Raw genomic sequence first — 19,696 nt, 5'->3', positions numbered from 1 at the left:
TACCTTTGGTCTATTAGATCAATACAGTTAATTAATATAGCGCATCCAGTATCTCTTACACCTCCTGATGTAGTAAATTACTATTCCATTTGATTTTGAATTTGTGCTAATAGACCGAAATTCTGAATTTGAAATTTACGACCGTTTGATTTGACTTTTTTATAGCAAAATACGCCCACATCGCACGTCTTGCGATTTTTTTTAATCTTAGCATTTTTTCCTAATCCAAAAGTCCAAGCATATCAATAGAAGGCAAGATGGGAAGATTGCTTCCATTTGTTTGTCATTCCAAAACCCTCCGAGCTATTTGTTGGGTATCTTTTGGGGGCTTGTCAAACAAAAAGCTATCATGAACTGTGCTGTCGTCGTCGCATAACAATGATTTGGTTTGACATGACAGTAAAAAAACATTAATTGGAGAATTCGCTTGCATCCTAACTGTTTCTCACAGATTAACATGAAGAGGTCATAGATGTGCAGCAAAAGTCGAAGACAGAAGAGGTAAAACCATCAGCGGCCGTCCGAATCGACCTTTTCCTCAAAAAGTCGGTATCAATATTATCAACCGCGATATACGATGTCAGGTAAGGTAAGTGAAACAGAGCGCGTACTAAATGGGCTAGAAGAGAAAACGGTAAATAATCAGTGGTTTCCAAATCTCAAATCAAATCTAATTGGAATTCATTTCTAATGTTTTTTATCAATTTGACGGCCTCAGTGGTCGTGCTGTAAGGCTCTGGACTAGCAAGGTGGAGGTTACGGGTTCAAAACCGACGTGCGCAAGTAAAATTTATTTTATTTTTTATTTGTAATATCACAACTTACTCATTTCTAGTAGTAAGAGTGGAAGATACTTCCAATAAGTGTAAGACCACCATTCAGAATTGAAACCTTACTTGAAATGATTTAAGATTAAAGAACAAAAAAGACAATATTTCCAAAATTCTATAACATAAAAGAATAAAACATATACACGCAACACAAAAAAATATATATAAAACACGCAACACGCACAAACACATAAATCATTATAAATGCCGATTTCCATTCTCTTTTAATATTTTTATTTTAGTGTGAAAATTAAATTTTAATTTCTAATCTTTATTTTTAGTTTAAATTTATCTTTATTTTAATGTTGTTTTTTGTTTAAATGTATAAATTCGTATATTTTAAAATGAGGGCCTCAGCACGGGTAAATAACCCAGTGAGGCCAACATTACTGAATTAAGATATGAAATACTGTAAAATAATGTATCAATAAAAAAAAATAAAAAAATAAAAAATGGCTTTGGCCGTGCTTGGTGATCAGATCTAAATAGCCAGATACTCCCCCACTTTCTTGTTTCCCATCTCCTTTCTTATCTTATGCCATACATAACGAAAATAAAAAATAAATTAAAATCATTTCAATGAACTTTTAATATATTTTTCTTACTTTCCTCGGGTCTCGAGCGAATCCACATAAATTATGACTTATTTTTAAAAACAAAAAATAATATTTAAAATATCTTTTACAAATTTTTCTTATTTAAATAAAAATGCTCCGTCATAATAATTAAAAGGAAAAACGAACAATATTTAAACTTTATAGTTTAAAACTTTTATTCCACAGTTTTGCCATCCCTGTATATTCAGAATCGTTCCCATTTCTTAAAAACCGGAAAACCGTTTCTTTCTACGCCTTATTACGATCCGAATCTCCAGCCCGCGCCACAGTAAAGTAGGTACAAAGTGTACTTGGTATACTATGTACAGCGGCGAACGGCGACTCGCAAGTATCAAATGAATTATAGCTTGTTCTCCGCTGTTTACGATTCTCGGTGAACGAACGGAGCGAGTTACGCTTTTTGGTGTTATTAAAAACGCTACCGCCCATTGCTGCTGATTTAAATGGGAAATTTCATGCGAATTTGAGTGCAATGATAAGAAGAGAGAGGGGAACGAAGGTGTTTTAAAAAAGCGATTAAAATTAATATTTTCGTAAAAACCTTTTTTTTTAATTACATAAGAACGCTCTATATTTCATGGGTTATATCTCAATTATACAACTTTCCTGTTTGTTCCGTTTTATATAAAGTTTACTCTAATAATCTAGAAGAAGTATAGCACAAATTTGTAAAGATTATAAATTTTAAGCTCAGAATCCAATTGAATACATTAATTATGTTAGTTTGATGAATCAGTTGCACTAATAACGTTGTCCGGGTGACCTTTAAGAAGCGATATAAAGTCATGAAACAAAAATAAGGTTAAATAGCTTACGTGGATTAGGTTTACCGGTTAGTTTTTTTTAATCGCTTTTAATGACTTTGTAACACATTTTAAGGGTGTGTGGAATAGTTAAGATGTTGTATTATCATGGAACAAAAAGGCTAATAAGAGAATTATTTCAGACCTTGTTGTATAACAAATAGACATTATCAACTTAATTTACAACCCTGCCATCGTCGCCACTGTTAAATTCCATGTAGCGACTAGGAAAACAAAACAAAACGTAACATTCTTCTGCAATACATACACAATCAACTATCAGACACACTCACTTACCAACAGGATGAATGATTTAGCCAACAAGTTTAAGGGTACTATTGATATACGAGTATTTACTGACACTACTTATAAAACTAAGGGTATGACAGCACTTTGTTGAATCCTACTAATTAAAGTAGCGTTGGTAAAAGTGATGGTTTTAGTAATTTGTTTTATATGTAGAATTGTATTGGTTTATATTTTTTTTTATGTTTACTAATATTATTTCATATTAAATTTATCAGCTTAACACAAAGGATAACAAATTATTACAAGTATCAATTACTCGCCTGAATATCCGTACAAATTGACAATATCTCCCGAGTAAAAATAAATGCCGTCGACGGGAAATGACCAGCACCTTCCGATGTCTAGTTAGGTGCTCTGGACCACTGAGCTCCGTCGGCTTATTCCCAACCCGCCAAATAATTTAATATGTGCAAATACTTTTTTCTTATTTTTTCTTATAATAATTTGCCATCATGCATAAAAACCTTGTCTTATAAACGTCAGTTAATCATTAAAAAATAATATCAGCTTAGCGTTATATCATGCTTTAAAAACCTTGTGTATAATATTCGATAGCTCACTACGTTTATACGTTTATTATGTTATTTTTTAATGATAAACTAATGTTTATAAGACAAGGTTTTATGCATAGCATAAAGGATAACAATTTTTTTACCTGTTTAGCTCAGTGATTTCAGAGCACCTGACCGGACATCAGAAGGCACGGGTTCAATTCTCGTTGGCGGCATTTTTTTACTCAGGAGATTTGTTCAATTTGTATTGATATTTCAGGCGACTAATTATTGCTTATAATTATTTGTTATCGTTTTTTATGTACTTATTATGCATTTTAAAACCAAGCTGGGCGTAAAAAAAATAAATAACCAAACAAATATGTGGAATACAATTATTGTGGGTAGATTTAATTTAATAAATGTTTAATTCATTATTGTTCAATTCCTGGAACATATCTCCTGATCAATTGTGAGAAAACCAAAATTCTGTAAGTTTTAATTATTTCCTGAAACCGATTGAACACAACGGCTCTTTTGAAAAGGCCAAGGGTCAGAAAATACCAAAGATGAGATTTGTTATCGGATTTACAATGCGATTGGGGCAAATTTGAATGCCTCGAAGGCTCATCTATAATACTTCAAATTTGAAAAGAAAGCTTTGAAAGCTCATTTTGAAATGAAATTTTCCAAGAAGAAACCACAAATACAAGTCAGGAAATAACTCGTAGAGAAGAGGGGAAATTGTATGTTAAATATGCGTTTGTGAATATTTATTGAATGTTTACTCGAAGATATAAATCGAAAGTTAAACGAAAAAAGATTTTGTGTTGATTCGGTAGTTGAAAAATCTTATCATACAATTTCTGCTGTAAGGAATTTTTTCCGACTCTTTTTTTGTAAATAGATCAATGTTTTTACGAAAAAATCTGCTTTTCACAACTTTCTAGTTTTTTACAAGTCATCATTTTTATGTTAAACTAGCTGAAGTCTCCAGCGTTACTCGGGCTTTACACAAAATATTTCAAAATCAGATAAATTATTATTTAGAACGTCAAGTGTGAAAAATTTCATCAAGAAGTATCAAGGGCAGATGTGTAATCAGCAATCTGATGATGGATACTGCAATGCTGTCCGAAACGTTGGAAAAAGAAGGAGGTAGCGCAACACGGCATGATACCTCAAAAACAAATTACTAAAATACTTTTGGCCGTGAAAATCTTAAATCATAATATTAACGTTATGCTTTAAGGGTGGGGTGAATTAAAAAAATATATAGACAGGGACCTTTCTTTTGTTTTGAAAAGTTGCTTGAAATGGCTTTATTCCTGTTCAGTGACCAGATCTGAATGGCCAGGTACTTCCCCACCTTCCTCTTCCACAGCCTTTCTTTGGCGGCTTCAGTGGTCTCTCGACTAGCAAACCGAAGGTCGCGGGTTCAAATTAATTATTTCACTTATTATTTATTTAAAATAGTATAAATTACACGGCACGTTCCTAAGTGGAAAATACTTTCAATATCACTGGTGTAAGATCACCATTCAAAAATGAAATTGTCTTTATCTTAATGGCCATGTACTCCCACAGTCTCCTCTTCCCCATCTCTTTCACCTGCAGCTTCTCTCAGCTTCACAACATATCCTAATTGGGGAAGCCGTTGTCCCGATGAATTCAGACGGTTGGGAGCAGTTGGGACTCTTTTACAATATTAACCTTCAAAATAATAGAGTTGTGGAGTTTCTAAAACAAACTATTTTATTGTCTTCAGTTTAGTTACTTCCATTTAAACGCAGTCAAACAGAAAATAACGTAATAATTATGAAATATTATATAACAAGCGCAGCAACTTGATTCACGACGACTGCGATTCTGTATCTTATTCATGGCGCTACGTCTTTTATTTATAGTTTACTTAATGGCACCATCTCGGCGAACTTTCTGATGATGAAAACCAGATGTTGCAAGAGCACAGCATCTCTTGGAAGCTTTTAATAATAACCTGCAGTCGCCCGGACGGGAACTGTAATGTGCAATTCGCTGGGGAGATGAAGAAACTTTCTCTCAACGGGTCTACGGGTCTACCGTCTACGGTCTACGGTCTATGGTGGAAGTAGGTTCTAAGATGCCACGATTCTATGGTCGTGGGAAACTTTTGTTTAGTGTATACATGCATTATTGTGAAAGACAAATATTTTTTTCCAGTGCGAGTTCGTAGCATGGCGGAAAAGTCGGATGAAAATAATGAATGAGTGATTTGGTACCTAGTTAATTATTGAGCAACAATTAGAGGTGGCTTGGAAGTAATTTCCAGTTTGCATTAGGCAGCTTTTAAAATATACAATTTAGTAACCGAGTTGACAAATCCGCCAGATTGACAAAGTTAACCCAAAGGACAACTGATGTATGGCCTAAAATCGCACAAAGTGTGTCTTTATATCATCGAAGAAGATAATATATAATATCTAAGCGAAACATGAAAAAGAACTCAACTGGAAAACGAACAAACCATCTCTGTCTTACCTGGACAACGTATTAAACTACTCGTTTGTTACAATGAAAAATTAAATATTCATAAAAACTTTCATCCCATCCACGGCATCCCATATAAATAAAACCAGAGACACTACGCAAGTTACAAACTATTAAAAAGCAATTCTTTAGAAAATATTAATCATTCTTGTTGCTATATATATTGTATCAGACAGAAGTGAGATACACAAGACTGTAATGGGCCGGTGATCCCAATCCGTGGAGGCGGAAGGTGTCGTCCTTCAGTGGCGTGGAGGGGTAGAGCGGGGCGTCTCTGTAGCTGTTGTAGCTGGTCCGAATGCTGATTCTCGTCCTTGTCGTTGAGTCCGGGTCTGGTCCGTAGAGGCAGAGCGGTCCGTAGTCTGGGGTGAGGCGAAGAGTAGAAGAAAAGAAGGCGAGTAGAGGTAGAAGTCAGAGCGAGGTAGAAGGCAGAGCAGGGAGAGAGTGTTGTAGAGCTGGTGGTGGTTGCTGGCTATCTCCGCTTTCTGAGGGGCTTGTGCCCGTTTTATAGGCCGCCGGCGGTGGTCCTACTCTCACACGGTTCTCGCTTTTTCTTTGATTCTTGGAATCAAGAGCCGTGTTGTGACGCGATAGCGGCGCCCCGCCGGTCCGTTTACCGCTACTCAGCCGGTAATTTCAGGCCGTGGTCGAACGTGACCACGGCTTTCTTTTGTTTAGGCACGATCCTCAGAACCGTGCCCGTGGGACGTAATGACGGCGTACCACCGGTCATTTCTAACGCTATGACGGCGCACGGCCGCTTGCTTCGAGCCGTGGCCCGAACGTTCCCACTACGTTTAGGCACAATTCTAACAATTGTGCCCGAATTAAATGTCTTTATTATTTTATCTCCCCAGCTCTCACCCTCTATATTTCTCCGCCCGTATTCCTCTAGCCAAGCTCCGACGTTTCATTTATTATATTTACATATAATGACATTTTTTTTGGTTAACATTTCTACATTTTACATGAACATTTAGATAAGATAATTATAGATTTTAACATGGGCGGCGTCGGCCGATATCGGAGCAGTACGTCCGTTACATATATTGTTAATTTTGAATTCTAAATACGAGATTACGTATAATAATTAGGTCGCAATGGCCCAGTGGTTAAAGACGTTGTCCCGATAAGACTAGTTTCGATTTTGAGTTAAACCGATATCTTTTTTATTTTTCTGTGTCTAGTTCTGTTTCATGCGTTGTTTAGATTTATTATCTTCTTATTCACTGATGTATTACATTGATCTCCTCAAAAGTTAGTAGAGAAAAATTATTCCAATAAAAAAACTAATATGTCTTAATTTTTATTTTTTTTCTTTAAAAGAAAGACAAACATTCCCGGGCTACGAATAACCTGAGAAATCTTTGAAAATCTCTTACTTCCACCACAGTAAGCGGAAAATGTTGCTTGTGTTGTGATGGAGGACTGATGGAGCCAGCCGAGGAATTAAACACACTACGCCTAAGTGGGACACGAACGCGATGCCAACTTGGCCACTGACCGGTAATACTTTGAATTAAATTTACGATTCAAAAGTTTATAAAAAGATTGCTTTGTGAACGCTTCCCGCCGCTTATTGCATCTATGTAATCGATACAGCATGTTTTCAACAAAAACTTATAATTTAATTAATATTTATCTTCCCTTGGAAAAAAAACCAGTCATGAAAATATGTTACTTGTGGTTTGATTTATGAAAATAATTAAAATTTTAAAAAAGAAAATAATTTCATTTCTCAAATATTCTCCTGCTTTAATCAATTGCTTGCTTATTTTTTCGTTTTACAATTCGTATTTTTCATTTTTCCATTATTCGGTTTTCATTGTCCAATTTTTTGATGGAATTGAAAAATGTTTGTATTCATGTTGCGTGAAAAAGTAGCATTATTATTTCAATGGGATTTGTAAAGCATTCAAAAGTATTGTTTTTTTAGTAGATAATAATACATTTTTTTTAATATTTATAAAATTTTTGAAAAATTATTTCAGATCGAATAAATCTTTGTAAAATTTGTATAGCGCCGTTTTTGTGCAAAATCACCTCAAGGGCGCTTTACAAATATATAATACATTTCTACAATGATCTATGTTATTACTAACTATATAGAGATAATATACAGTACAATACTTACCTGGTAGGTCACCTGAGATTAACACTTAATTAACATTAACTAATTGTTTATTAGAGAAAATTAGATAAAAGATTTAGAACATAATTCGATATAACTGGAATGTTATATTTAATTCAAGGGTATGACAGCTTAAAAAGGTAAATTTTTAGTTAAGAACTGAATTCTTTTGGACCTGTTACGTATCTTAGTTCCGGAGAGAGTTTATTCCAAGCCTTCGGCCCAGATACTCCGAAAGCAGATCACCAAACTAAGTAGGTATTTGGCTTGCGCTTATGCTCCATCATTCTGCTTACAGCTGCTGATGTTGCTGATCTATAAGCGCATTCATCAACAATTGGGATTCCTGTGTTGATTCTTATTTAAAAAAGGAAGTACCTAGCTCCAAGTCTTAAAATTTCAGATGAATTTTGTTTTAATTTTATTAAATAACAGAAATTAAAAAATTCCTTTTTTACGCCAGATCTTTTTTTCACACAACTTCTCGATAACTTCTGTTTCACAAACTCTGTTTTAAGACATGTACACAGGATTCAAAGCTGAGGCAGAAGCGGGCTTTCAATATGCGTACAAGTATATTTCTTTTAGGTGAAGTAATTTATGTGCATATACTCTCACACATTCGCCATCTCCTTGTGACACGCTGTGCTGTGTTTCATTGAATTATTTATTCTTGCAATGACACATTCGCCAGAGGGTGGTTTTCGGATTTTCTACCCCTCCTCAATTTATGCGGCCCCGTTACAGTGCCTAAATTATTCGATTTTGCTCCGGATTCGCTTTGGTTCCGAGCACCCTAAATATATTTCCTGTACGGCGCGTATCACCAATGTCGTTTTTTTGATATTTACATCGTCTTTTTTGAGGGAAGATATCAAGGAAAAGATTCCTGTGGAAAATAAGGATGTTGCTTCCGTTCATTCGAAGGTGTGTATGTACGTACATGTAGGTATGTTATTTGTTATCATCGTTACACAGAAATCGTTTGATCATACGGGAAGGCCCACGGAGGTTGAAAATCCGTACGGAGAAAAATGAGTATGAATGCAAATTTATTTTGAATCTCTTTAAATATTTGTTATTCGGTTAAAAACGGGATTGCAAGCTTTAAAGTATGAATGAACAAGTTTCCTTGTAAACTTTTAACAAATTACGAATATATTATCATGATGTCGGAGCACACGTTCATGAAAATCTAGATATTATCACATTTCGTCGTTATATCAATATATTATTCGTAAGGCTTTAAGTACTATTTTTAATCAGATTACCAATAATTTGAAGATATTCTTAATAAATTAGCAATATTCATTTCATCATTGAGCAAAATCATGATTTTAAAACCATACCTGAAGAAAAGTCTTCCAGTGTGGTTATTAATATTTTAGAATGGTATAAAGAAAAAGCAAAAAAAAAACTATTTTTACTTATGAAGGCAAAATGATAATAATTATATTATGAAATCGTTTATAACTCGTTCTCAGTTGGAGATAAAATATACAAAGTCCCAAGTTATGGGGAATTTTGAAAGAGTTTTAATCATTTTCAGCAGAGCCCATTTATTCAATTTAGGATAACTAAATGACCAATCTTATCGAAAGCCTTTGGAAAGTCATGGTATTATTGTGTAGTATTAATTATTGCTCTATTAATCTATCAAACCAAAAAAACTGTAGCTTACGTACAAATAATTAATTATTGACAGATATTGACTCTGACCTTGCATTGAACATCTCATTTGATTCAGCGATCTGCACGGTAACAGATGTGTAAAGCAATGCGTTTTCCGTGGGTATACCGACGTAACTTGTCTCTTGTTCAGTGGCCAACGTGCACTGACAGATCGGCTACCCGTGATGGATCACCCGCCAGGCAATGGGCGTTCCGACCCTCGGACGTCCCGACGCGACGCCCCGACGTACCAACGCTCTGACGGTCTGGTGTCAATTCACTACTTGTCGTCAGCCGCTAAAAGCGTCGGAAACAATTACTAACGACCCCAAACTGGAAATAGTAGAAGCAGTCGGAGAAAAGAATCACAACAGATTTTTTATGTGATTTTTGCGGTGAGGGGTGATTGTGTTAATTCTTAGGGTGCCTAAAAAGGCTTTTACATAAACGTGATACATGATGCAGTGTACATAGAAGAATATCTGTATTATATTGGAAATACCAACAGTATATAGATGTAATCCATTATAAAGTAGGTACAAAATAGATCTATGAATACAAAAATGTAAAATTGTGATTACAAGTATAATGAAAATATATTAACATAATTTAAAAAAAAACTAAATATGAAACAATCTTAGTAAAACGTAAGAGTAACATAAAATAAAATATAAATTAGAACAACACTACAAAAAAGATGAAACACTAAGTACGGGTTGTTTCGGAGAATTTGAATTATTCTTCAAATTTCAATGATCATTTTCGGGTTCTGTGAAAGTTTTATTCAAGTTCTGTTTTTATATCATTATAGGCTAGTTGCTTGACAAAACTGAAATAATAACAGAACATGAAAAAATTTTTCGCAGAACATGAAAATGAACGTTGAAATTTGATGAATCGTTCAAATTCTCCGAAACAACCCGACCTTAAACTACGTCATTACAAACGCTATTCTAATTTGTAGGATTCAACTTAGTGCGGGTATAGATTATGCTTAAATCTATAAAGGGAGTCCATAAATATATCAAAAGTTCATGCATCCTATTGGTCAGTGAGTGTGTCATAGTTTGTTGTGTATGTATTGCAGAAGAATTAGTAGGCACATGAAATATAACGATGGAACGATGGCAGGACTGTCAATTAAGTTGTGAATGACTCTGTGTAACACAAAAAGGTTAGAAATTATTCTCTTGTCAGGCAGAAAAACATTCAATGAACTGACATGAGACACAATATGAACGATATTAATAATTGATGACCTCCATGACAGAGTTGTAAAAGTTTTGATTTTGAACAGAAATTTTGAAAATCGTCCTAGACAAAGTAAGCCTGACGTGAAATGTTGTGTTGATAATTTTACTTTTTAGCCTCTCAGGCCTCTGGCATGTTCTGTCAGAAGGTCAGAGAATTTCCGCTTTGTAATAATATCCAAATATTTTTTTTATTTCTTAATGTATTTGAAAACTGAAATTATTACAAATAAACACATATTTAAAAAAAAACAATTTTTGCAATGCAAACATAAAAATGGCTCACTTTTAGTTTTTACAAGCATACATTACTGATTGAAAACACACACACATAAATTTTGTTAGACAAAATAATTATAAACATTTTGTCACCTCACCTTTTCGTCGTTCTATGAAAAATTAATTACTAAAAAAATTCATTAATTTTTTTTAATTACAGTCGGAAATTTTGGTTTCACGGAGGAGTACATTTTTATTTATTTGTGGTTAACTTTTAGATGTGACTATAAAGCGTAGTATTTTCTCTATCTAATACCATTTAGATAATATTTCTCACAGTGACAGTAAAGGAACCACTAGAACACAATAAAGAAATTATTCCATCGAATAAAATTAAAAAAAAACACTTCTTACAAACGACTTTAATAGTAAATGTATCACTTATTTAAATATATATGAATGTGAAATATGACATTGACAAATAAGACGTTTAATAACTTTTTCCCAGTGATCGAGTATTTAAGACGCTGTCTCCGTAAGATTTTATGTTTCATTTATTTTGAAATGCCAATTATAAGTTATACTTTAACAATATACATAATAAAACTTACATTTTCAAAATCAGCGTTAATTGATATGTATTAATATATTTTGCTAAGCCATAATTTTTTTCACTGGAGATATTATTATAAAGAAATTTATTTATCTGCATCTAAAATGGAAACGTGGTCACTTTAGTTAAGGTACATTGTCTGAAAAGAAGGTTTCAACTTTTCTCTATGCGAAAATATTTCGTTTTCGGAATGTCAAATTTTTACCTGAAGATTTCCAGGAATTCGGAACGCCTCAACAATTTCCAAAAAACCTTGGTTCCATAAAGAGATTCCAGAATATGTTTGGACTCAATCTAGGTATATCGGATATATCTGCATATATACGAAAGCTTTTTAACATTTACCTACGTAACTGAAGGTAAAAATCACGCGTTTTCCATTGTAAAATAACTTTTGTAAACCTATAATTTTTTTGTTCTTTGTTTTTATTTCGTAAAAAGTATTTTTCTAGTTTTAGGTTTTTACTTTGTGTTTAATTAATAATTTAAAATGATAATTTCGGCGGTGCCTCTGTGGAACTTCGGTTTGCTGACCATTAGAACTGGGATTTGCCTAGATTTTTCCAATATTGGAACTGATTGTCGGGACGATTCAGACAAGCTATAAAGTAGGTATCAAATAATTTCAAATAAAAAAATAATGTAAAGGCCTATGAAAACTGCTTTAAAGTTCCAAATCTCCTACTTACGAACCAATTTTCGGTTATGATTTTATTGTATAATGTGGAAAATTAAGTTGTTTTTAAAATGATCGAAAATTAATTAAATATTTATGCCTGAACATACACAGAATATAATAAAAGGCACTTTTTAGCCATGTTTTTGTCTTGCATAAATGAAAACAGGCGGATGGTGTTAAGCGGGAATTTACCGTATCGCCATCTACTTAAGGGTTGTTATTGATAGCGGCTCAATTTAAAATATTACACGACGTAGTGCATCTCCTTAAAATATTTTATTTAAAGCGGTTTGAATTTGAAAACATTGGAGATATTTTAGTAAAACGTTCATCAGAAATAATTTTAATAAACCTCATGGAAAGATCGAATTTTTAGGCCTGCTATTTTAATATTGTTATATATACTTTATCCGTTAGAGCAGGTATGCTCTCAAGGCGTTTTCACTTTTGCAGTACAAACGTGAAAAATATACTTTTCAACCCATTTTGCATTTACACTTCAGAACTGTGTGTGGATTACACTGCATCCCAATTACGTAAACTAAAAGTCGCTCACAATAATGCTTATCGCCAACTATTCCGCCTACCGAGATACTGCAGCGCCACGGAAATTTTCCTGAAGGGACGAGTACACTCTTTCAGAGCGCTTCTCCGCCATCACATGGGAAGCTTATGTAGCAGACTACGTCAATCATCACTGCCATGGTTGCCTGGATGGAGTCCCCTCTGATGGCCCTCTGGAGACGGGAGATGTGCAAATATCCTCCATAAACGGCTGCTTACACTCATTTTTGTGTTTATATTTTATATTTTTTTTACTTAAATTCCGCTTTTTTGTGCCTATTGGAATCACCTATGTATTATTATTATTTTTCTTACTCTAATTATGTATATTATTCCAAATATGGAATGTATTGTATTGCACTACCCCTGCATACATTCTAGAATAAATTCTTATTATTATTATTTGACACGAGTTTATCACTTACGTCGTTAAGATTTTGGCTTTATTTTAGGGTATTGTTTTGTCTTAAATTCGAGAAAACTCAAGATGATTTATGTTTTCTCAGCAGTTTTACGAAAAATTTTCGCACATTTTTATTTGTCATAGCAACATTAAGGCTAAATAATATTCCGGTTGATTTGCAGCAAGATGGGAAGATGTCGTCTGTCATATCAGTTTGGAGCGATAATAAATAAGATATAATGTTTCCTTTTTGATGCTGTTGATACATCAAATTCAGTGGAGCCACTTATCGCAGTCTCCAATTTGCCTCGTGTCATTTTTTTGGGTAATACTTTCAGAGGCTCAACGTTAATCCAGATATCCATAAACATGGAATTACAAACCAACACGTAGGCATAGAGCTACAATAAGAGGCGCTACTTTGTTCTAATATATCGTCGAAACTTGTTCCACTATTACAACGCGATATGCGGTGCGCTTATGTAGACCAGATTTGGTAGTTTTAGATAGAGCGTTTGGAGAGTTGGAGGTCAATTGGAGGTAAAATAGCGGAACGTATTTTTTTGCATCATGTCTCATCTAAATACAATACATCAATGCCCGTAGACTAGTTTACTTTAATTTCTTCGATTTTAGTCTACTAAGTTCATACTTATGGTGGGAGGAGGCCTCTGTTAGGCGGTTTGACAGTATCTACCTACCTAAAAGGTAAAATAAAATAAAAAATAAACTGAAAGTTAGGTTAAACAGTTAATTCTTTAAATTATAATTAATTGTAATTAGTAATTTGTTAACTTATTTTTAAATGTGTAAATAACTAAAATCAAATAAATAAATGAAATAAAATACAAAAAAAATTTATTACCTTTTGATTGTAATAATCGTATCTACAATGATTCAATCAATACATTTCTACAATCATCTATGTTATTACTAGTTATATATAGAGATTTTATACAGTTCCTACCATACTTACCTTGTACATCACTTAAGATTAACACTTAATTAACAATAACTATTTGTTTAATTAGCGAAATTTAGATACAGGATTTGGTAAGATACACTGAAAATGAAATAATTGATGAAATTTTTACAAGTTTGACCTTCAACAAAAAAAGTAAGGTCATTGTTTACATTTGACTTAGAAAATGTGTATAAAAAAGCTTTTCTGTAGCAGCCGGGGCGGGCGGACGCCGGGAAATTAAAAAAATATATCAAACTTATCCTTTAAAACCTGAGAAAGGTAAATGTCTGCTTATGTTTTCTAAAATCTCTGCGGAAACCCGGGCAAAGTCGGGGACTTAAAATAACTAAACATGTTAATCGTAGTCGCAAGCAATCTTCCCCCACGACACCCGCCCAATGAAAATATAAAAAAAATGTAATAACATTCTAAAAAATTCCTTATTTTTGCTCTTTGACATTTTCTTCAAGCTTTGCTACATTTTCCAGTTCACATTCGGTTCAAATTTAAAAAAGTTTTGGGAATAAAGAGCATTACGTCGAGCGTTTTACCTTATTTGGATTGTTTCCATGTGAATTTATTATAAAGGTTGTTTATCTCAAGCATACAAATGTAAACAATTCGTAATGTAAAAGCGTTGACACATTAAAACAACTTAAACGGCCTTGGAATAAACCTAAACTACAATACAACAATTCATGAATAAATATGCCAAAATGTTTGCTTTCGTCATTTTAGGAACACAAAACATTTGATATCTTAACATGTACCTATATTATTAAGCAACTTTGCTTACCAAAAAAGTAATCTGAAGTTTCCATCAGCTGTTTGGTCTACATTTTACAAAATTGCTCATTAACAAATTCAAAACAATTAAAAACAAATGTCTTTGTTATAGGTAATTTGTAAGATTTAATAATTGCATAGAGATACCAGTATGAATTAGTTCACAAAAATATTAATCGCCAGGATTGGTTAAATATGATTCAATTTAATGTACCTGCGCGCTCCACACGCTCTTCTCACCTGTTAAAAGCGGATAAATGCAAAACAAACTGAAAACTAAAATCTTGCTTGAACAGACTATGCAATAATTAAAATAACTTTTCTTGTATTGTTTATGAATTTCTGTAATGAATTTTAATGGCTTTATGTATATACTGTCTTTTTTTATATAATAATATATAATGTTTTTTGTTTTTGTTTTACATAATTCTGTTAGTTATTATTTTTTTTGTATTTATAAAATAAAGTTGGTTGTTTTCAGGTGAAAAAATGTAACAAGCAGTAATTGTTGAATGAAACACTAGTATATATTGAATTATTTCGCGGATAAGAGATAAGCCGCCATAGCTCAGTGGTCAGAGCTGTCGACCGGAAATCGAAGGGACACGGGTTCGAGTCCCGCTGGCGTCATGTATCTTTTATCAGGAGATTTTTCAATGTGGATGAGTGTTTCAGGCGAATAATTATTGCTTGTAAAATATTAATTCTGTTAGGTTCATTTTTAACACACGGGAAAATCTATAGTTTGTGATACGTAAACGTAAAAAATGATAACTTTCAACCGCTGATTTCACAAAGATTAATAAATAAAATAAAATTGTGAAAAAAATTGTAATATTATAAAGTAGCTTAAAATAGTGCAACTGATCTTTGATTTTTTGTATTAAACACGTCCACCTGTTACAGATCGCTTGCACAATATGACAGGTGCTGTTTTAGCGTAACGATTACCGCAATCCAACGTCTAACTGACGAATTTCAATCAATTATGCGGCTTCCCCCTTAGGCATGTTCGCTCGCGTTACCCTGATATATTTATGTAATGTGACTCCCTACAAGAGCGCTCCTGTCTGCACAGTTTTTAAGACAGGGAAAAATTTAATGCCACTAGACCTGGTTGGGTAACGTTGTGAGGTGGGCGAAGGTAAGGACTTGAATGCGGGATTTGAAGAGGCCCGGATTATGCAAAGGAAGAAAAGTTGATTTACATAAAACGAGTCCTGAAAACGACCCGTTCTCATGACACAAACGTCAACTGTGATTTGGTGTTTCGCTAGTGAATATCGAGTTTCACGCACGGTTTTCGGAGATCAATGCTGCTAGCTCCTTAGAGCAGGCTCCATTAAAATACCGATAGAACAGACTCAGTATGCACACATTGCGTCTGTGCATTAGATATGACAATCGGTCTGTAAAAAACGGATTGTCAATCAGACATCAAAATCATGTAGGTTTATCAAGTATTGTGGGGCTCCAGCCCAGAGGTGGCTCCCAAATTCAACTTTTGGGCGTACTTGAGATTTGAATAGGGTTAGCAGCTGGTCACTACTGAAAAATCTGTTAGCCCTTTGCAAGACGGTCAGTTCTTTGGCTTATATCGAACTTCAATACTTGCGTTCGTCGAGTTTTGTCAAGTTTTCGCCAATGTGGATGGTGGTTACGTATTATTTTATCAAACGTAAAACAGGTCATTTTATATTTGAACTGAATTGAATCAACAGCTCCTCTTACTATTACAATCGAGCGCATCAGTCTAGATCAACAAGCGATGTATCGTATAACATTTACCATCGATAACAAGGGGATAAACAAGTATCCTTCTGGAATATTCTTCGAAGTGCTACATGGTCCCAGTCTAGGCCGCATTAGGGGGTAAAATCCGATTTTTCATCCCACTTGAAATAGAGGCCTCAGAGTCATGGCGACCTCGCCTCCGTATCGACTAGGCATTTCTGTCTCGGCTATCGTCGGCTCTTTCCGGCTCTTTCCGCCGCAAATCGTAACTCCCCGCCCACCTTCGGGAAAGTCCGCCGCCGGGAGCGCGGGTCGCAGCTCGGGGCTGAATAAAACACGGTAATACTCCGCTCCCGAGGAAACTCGAGCCATTTTAGAGAGAGACAAAACACCAACCTTTACAAGAATCTTGTGAATTAAAGGGGGTTGGAGATACCTCCAGTTCAAAGTTGTCTGTGTATCTTGTGGGTCCGGATTTGGGGTAGTGCGATTTCGCTCTGGCATATAGCTACCGTTTCGCTGGTTTATAGACATGCGCCCTTCGGTCTACGGGTTTGCCGGTGATGCTGCGGACAGTCGGTGCCCGATATCCGCTACCGAGACGCACCGCCGCCTTTTTCCACTCAAATTCAACATTTTCACCACAAAAAAGTTTAATTAATAAAACCGAGGTCGAATGCGCGGACCCCCAGCGTATGTACGTCGCGTCTACCACGATATATTTTTTTTGTGTTACGGTCTCATTTATGTTTGATAGCAAAGCGTTTTGTTTGTCATGTTTGGTGTACGCTCTGTGACGGATAGTGAGGGCACATCGCTCTTCCGTGATATCTGTAATTATACATGGGACCTTAGCTTAACACCGCCAAATCCTCACTGGCATATTTCCCATTTTTTCCCAGGAAAATTGTTGAATTCACTCCTAACAAATTTTTTTTTTTTTTTTAAACTAAAGTTTTACATTTATTACGGGGTTTAAAAGAATAGTGTTCAGAATAGTTTCCTGTTATTATCATGTTTATAGTGTGGGTTATTTTTAAGTTACCTGCTAAGTGGGCGTGTATCCTTACTCACGGTCAAATGTACGAGAGTGGTGCAAAACCCCGCATATACATTTTTGCAGAAAAGGGTTCCAATGATTAGGGGACCTACGCCCCCCTGAAAAGGAAAAAAAAGTGCCTGAGACCCACAATCATTATTATTTATTTAAAAGTTTCTAACTTGATTGGGTTTCTTTCACAAACTATTCACAATACCTAGGCATATGCTTACACCAAACAACCAAACATTTCAACACAAATCAACTTTATTCTTTTATTATTAATTTTATTGAATATTATGAATTAATACTACAATTCATTTATTAATACTAGTTTATAAATTTTATTGTGTTTTATTACAGTGTGAGATATATATCAAAGTAGAGACTCCGAAATGGCACCCACTAGAACTTTTATTTGTTTCGAAATAAAATAACATTGCGGATTATTGGTACAAAAAATAATGACGGATTCGTGACAGTTTTCCAAGAAATAAGACATCCCTAGTTTTTCCGAATATATTTTTCTTCTTCTGTGTTATCCTTTTAAATTCCCTTTTCTTTCATATTATTTCGAAAAGTGTTTTGTTGTTGAAAGTGCTTTGTGTAAAACTTAAGTGATTTTGACATTTAGTTATATTTCGTAATCAGAAAACATTTTACGACTAGAAAAATATACCATTCTGTGATCATTACTCGACTGCATTCATACTCATGTAAGTATACCTTAATACTAAAAAAATATTTTTTTAAAACACACCCCTTTTAAAAAAACCGTTATTAAAACCATATTTATATGAATTTTGCATATTTTATAGAAGAACAACATAATATTAAAACCCAACTAACACATTTAATATAATAAAAATGTACGCTTTGATTAACAAATCTTAAATCAATCCGTTTTGTGTTCTTTAAGACCCGGAAGCTATTATCTCTATCTACTAAGTGCACAGTAAATGTTCTGTAAATGTCGTAGATTTTATTATCACAAATCTTAGCCAAGTAATCTTGCGAAGACCTCTACGACAAGGCAACTAAACTAACAATATAATATCGTTGCAGCAAAAACTCGGAAAGACCTCGTTCTAGAAAAAACATCGTTTAAAATTTAATTTTTAAAAATTGCTAAATTTAGTTTCTGAAGAAAAATGATTTTTATCAAATTTTGAAAGCCTTAATTCATCTTCAAATTTAAAATAAGGTTTAATTATGCTTTTAACAAATATTATTTTTTTTTTTTAAATATATTATAATGCACAAGATTTTAAAGATAAAGTAAAATAATAAAGATGTAAACGTCTTTATAATTCTTGCAATAGAGATGAAATTATCAACTTAATAGGTATATATTAAAAATATTTTGCAAAAAGAGTTGGGTTCCGCCCCCTGTAAACTATATTGCCCCACCCTCTTTTACCTAATGCATTACTGACAGCTGATCACTGGTGCAACTTACTGCATTATTAAACGATGTTTATGACGACATTCAACCAAACAATAATAAGGAAAAAAAATAAAAAAATTACAAAAAAAAATGAGAGTGCCGCCCACATAGGTTTTTACATTATGGATAACCAACAATTCATGAGTGGGAGGATCGACCTTACAATGATACAAGATATTATTAGTATTATTTTAGTGGTAATACTTTAAAAATTACCAACCTCTTAATACTTAATGTATTAAAATAGAAAATAAAACATTTTTAACTTATTTCCACTTGTTTATTTTACGAAAATTTTTAAAATTTTTACAATTCTTCCGGATTGTCCTGCGTGGTATGCAGGAAAATTCATTATTTTATTTACTAAATTTTCGATTATTCTGCTATAGTGACCATTGTTATATTATTATTTCTTATTTATGACATATTAACCTTAAAGAACCATTGTAATTTAATAACCCAAACCTATGTACCTACCTTGACATTGTGTACCTAATTTTGTATAAATTCTGTAACAAAAGAATTTCAATTGCTTGCCTGAAGATGTCCATAATAGGACGAAACCGGTACTGGTGAAATAAACAAGAGGAAATAAGTTAAAAAATGTTTTATTTTCT

This window comes from Hesperophylax consimilis, chromosome 2 (genome assembly GCF_061612785.1).
Source record: "Hesperophylax consimilis isolate HC1 chromosome 2, BYU_Hcon_1.0, whole genome shotgun sequence".
Lineage (NCBI taxonomy): Eukaryota > Metazoa > Arthropoda > Insecta > Trichoptera > Limnephilidae > Hesperophylax > Hesperophylax consimilis.
The sequence above is the reverse complement of the archived record's forward strand: the minus strand, read 5'-3'. Positions refer to the sequence as shown.